We start from the raw sequence: 4534 nt of genomic DNA, 5'->3' as shown, positions 1-4534 counted from the left end.
AAAAAAAAAAAAAAAAAAAAAAAAAAGCTTATGTCTGGTAATTTAGTTTCTGGGAGACTATCCCAAGGAAATTATCCAAAGCAGAGGTAAATACTTGTACACTTGTTTGTCACAGTACATTTATAATAGCAAGCCACTGGGGATCAACCTGAATGTGCAGTACATTCATAAGAAAAAAAAGTAAATGAGGTGCCCAGGAAATGGAATATTATACAAGCATGACAAATAATGCTTCAAAGCATGTTTTATAACAAAGGGAAAGCTTGACATAACTTTAAGCTCTAAAACATCAGGATAGAATGTTAAATGTAATAAAATACCCTTGACCATGTAAGATACTGTAGAAAAAATCGACTGTAAAGAAGTATGTCAAAGGAAGATGGCTTTTGCTTCTGGGTGGTAGAAGCATGGATGGTATCTCTACTTTTTCATTTTCCTTTTTGAACTTGACATTTTATATGATAAACATTTATTAATTTTATAATTAAAAGGTAAAGATAGTAAAACTGGGCTGGGCACTGTGGCTTATGTCTATAATCTCAGCACTTAGGGAGGCTGAGGTGGGAGGAGTTTGAGACCAGCCTGGGCAACAGAGTGAGACCCATCTCTACAAAAAATATTTAAAAACTGGCCAGGCATGGCGATGCACGCCTGTAGTCCCAGCTGCTTGAGAGACTGAGGTAGGAGGATCACTTGAGCCCAGGAGTTTGAAGCTGCAGTAAGCTGTGATGATACCACTACACTCCAGCCTGGGTGACAGAGTGAAACCCTGTCTAAAACAAAAACGAAAACCTGGAGAAACCCAGCCGCCTTTGAGTATTCTGTACCTTCACATCACATCATATCTGTCCCCTCCAGCTTGTTTGTCCTCTCCAGGTTTTGTGTGTTGTGTGTTTCTGCTCCTTCCTTCCCCTCCCACCCTAGTTACACAGGTGGGATAAACTAGTGGTTAGAGCAAGAGTCTTCTAATCCTTAACCTGAACAAGTTCCTTAACCTTCTGTGACTCAGTCTCCTCATCTGTAAAGTGAGGACACTCGGATACTCCACATCTCGGTGTATTTGTCTTTGTGGTACACAAACTGCCCTCATGGGCCACTGTGGGCTGGGATGGTAAGGATGTTGGCAGTAGCCCCACAAGAGACCAGAGGCCCATCCCCATCATCGCCTACCACGTAGTCCTTATAGAGTCAGCTGTGCCATATTCAGAGGAAGGGGTCCCCAGTTATGATTACAATGGAATTTTTCAATGACACACAGGATGATAGCTTCAAGTCAGAATTAATTTGGTTTAAAGAAAATGCGGAAGTATTTTTTGCACCCCTGATTTTGTTGCCTGAGAGTCATGTCTTGTACCCATTGTCATGAGCTGGGTTACCACTTTCCAAGGTTGTGGCCATAGACTCCCAACTGTCTCCTGGCCCCAACATCAATCCACTCCTGTCCATCTACACACAACTACCAATTATTTTTTAAAAGATCTTTGCACATCCTTCTGCTCAAGACCATCCTATACCTCCCTCTTGCCAAGTAAAAAAGCCCTTTTCCCAGACACTCTCTCAAGGCCTTTGCTGCCTGGTCCCATCACCTTTGCTATCTCGGCACTCACTATTCCATGCTCCAGCCAAACGGGCTCTTAACTCTCCACCAAACATACCTTGGGCTCTCCCACCTTCGGGCCAAAGCTCAGGTTACTCCTGTAACTCACAGTCTCTGCCCATCAAACTCCTGCTGTCTACCAAAGCCAGTGCAAACGCTGCCTCTTTCCGGAAGCCTGCCCAGCTATCCCTGCCAGAGCACACGTCCTCCTGCTAAAATTCATGAGGTCGTCCTTGACTCAGGACAAATCACAGGTTATTTAGACTTGTAGTGATTTAGGCATACGGCTTATCTACCCAGGCCAATTATAAACTAGTCCTTGGTCCAAAATAGGACCTGGATAAATACGATTTGAAGGAATGCATGTGTGAGTGGTTTATGTGCACAGGGCAGCCTCTCTGCTGCCTAGCAGATGTGCTTTTCATGATAAACCCCATTATCACATTCCTGTGTCAAGGTCCCTGCCCTGATCAGGCTGCTTATTTCATGATATTCAAATGTCCTGGAGGGTCAACAGGGAGAGATTATGTGCACAGAGGAAAACACATGAGGCCATTACTGAGCCTGTTTGTGTCTACCTTAACCTCTGCCATTTACTTTGTGTTTTGGTCCTGATCCTATTTGTCTTCATCCTTCCAGGCTGAAGAGTCCTGACTTTTCAAGCCTGTCCATATGGAAACTTTCTCTCCGCCTTCCTCCCTTACCTCTTTTTAAATTTTAATTATTTTTTCCAGGCCCTCAAATGCCCTCACGATGTATTTCTGAGTCACTCTATCCACACTCTCGTATGGATCCAGTTGTGTCTTGGTTTAGACCAAGAGCAGGGCAAGGTTTGATCTCTGAAATGTTTCTTGTCTTTGCTGACATTAAGGCTAAAGACTGAGGGCATTTGCTTACAGAACCTTTTCCCAAACTAGAATTTACCCTCATTCCCCTACAGACATCCTGTGTGTACATAGCTATTTTTAAACTTTTTACCCACAAAACTCTTGGCAAAAACACAAACTGAGTAGATTCCAAACCCAACTGGCTTGAAGCCACAGGTTTGAAAAGGAGCATTAGAATGGCTTGACTGCGCATGCTTGCTCTGTGTTTGAAGGTGAGAATTACAGCACTTCAAGACAGGGCTGGGAGTTCAGGTATTTGACCTGTTTCTTTACTTCAGACTGGAAATCGTTTTCATTGTCACTTTCCAGTTTTTTTCTCAAGATCGGTCTTCTGTACCTCTAAAGCCACATGTATAACATAAACCAACAAATGGGGTCCTCTGGGAGTGGGGCTGGGGCTGTGCACTGAGAATCTCTCTGAGAGTGGGAACCACTCCCTGGAGCTGCAGTTTCAGACTTTGTTATTTGCTTTGCATTCTCACCATATCCGTGCACTCACTGTGCAATTGTTTACTTCTTTTTAAAATCAAATGGAAACCAGCAGACTCCCCCACACTAGGTTTCCTGGGAAGTGCGGTGTAATGCCCAGCATTTGGGAGCCAAAGGCTAACTGAGGCGAAGGGCGGTGGCCGGCCAGGTTCAAGGTGCGCAGCTACCTCTCTGTGCTCAAAGCTCTGGCCTTTCTTCTCAGTACCTCCACCGCTTTGAGGCCACCTTCCTTGGAGGCTGGTCAGACCCCAGGGAGATAGGCATGCCCCAATCTGTCCCAGGGCAAGAGGCACCATGAGAACACCTGAAAGTATTCAGTGAAGAGCCTCCCTACAAGACAGTTGCCGCAGGGGCTCGCTGGGCAGCCACAGCCCAGTAGGAAAACATATAAGTAAAGAAACAAAGGGAGGAGAGAAGGTGACAGAATCTGTGAATTGGATCATGCCGCTATCCTGCTTAAAGTCCTTCAGCGGCTTACCATTGGCCTTGAACTAAAAATACAAATGTGTGTGCAGAGGCCACAAAGCCCTACATGACCCAGCCATTCCATCTACACCCAGCCTTGTCTCCTTGTCTCTCACCCCCTCTGCTTTTTTCTCTATCTCCTGATGTCACCAAACTTCTTGCATTTCATCAAACACTCTGCAAGACCTTTCCATGTGCAGTTCCCTCAGCCAGGGATGTCCTTCTCCTTTCTTTGCCCATAGCCACTTCTTACTCCTCCTGTCTTTGTTTCAGTGCCATCTCTTCTAAAAGGCCTTCACTGACCATCTATCTTTATCCGCGTACCTATCCATCTACCTACCCACAAGCATCCCTTCCCTCTATTCTTTTTTTTTTTGAAAGGGAGTTTTGCTCTTGGCAACTCTAGCCCAGGCTGGAGTGCAGTAGTGTGATCTTGGCTCACAGCAACTTCCGCCTCCCGGATTCAAGTGATTCTCCTGCCTCAGGCTCCTGAGTGGCTGGGATTACAGGCATGAACCACCACGCCTGGTTAATTTTGTATTTTTAATAGAGATGGGGTTTCTCCATATTGGTCAGGCTGGTCTCGAACTCCCCGCCTCAGGTGATCCACTCGCCTCAGCTTCCCAAAGTGCTGGGATTACAGGTGTGAGCCACTGTACCTGGCCTTTTTTTTCTTTTCTTTTCTTTTCTTTTTTGACACAGTCTCACTCTGTCATGCAGTGGCGCAATCTTGACTCACTGCAACCTCCGCTCCCAGGTTCAAGTGATTCTCCTGCCTCAGCCTCTCGAGTGGCTGGGATTAAAGGCATACACCACAATACCCAGTTAAATTTTCATCTTTTTAGTAGAGACAGGGTTTCACCATGTTGCCCAGGATGGTCTCAAACTCCTGAGCTCAGGCAATCCACCTGCCTTCGCCTCCCAAAGTGCTAGGATTACAACCATGAACCACCATGCCCCTTCCCTCTATTCTTTTTATTCTCCAGCTCAGCCTCTACTCTTTTTTCCTTTGTGATTATAATCTATAAATGTATATATTTGTATCTGGCATTATTTTTTATCTGACACCCTGACTACAATACTTTTCATGACAGCG

Source organism: Piliocolobus tephrosceles, chromosome X (assembly GCF_002776525.5).
Source record: "Piliocolobus tephrosceles isolate RC106 chromosome X, ASM277652v3, whole genome shotgun sequence".
In the NCBI taxonomy this organism is placed as follows: domain Eukaryota; kingdom Metazoa; phylum Chordata; class Mammalia; order Primates; family Cercopithecidae; genus Piliocolobus; species Piliocolobus tephrosceles.
Note: the sequence above shows the minus strand (reverse complement) of the source record.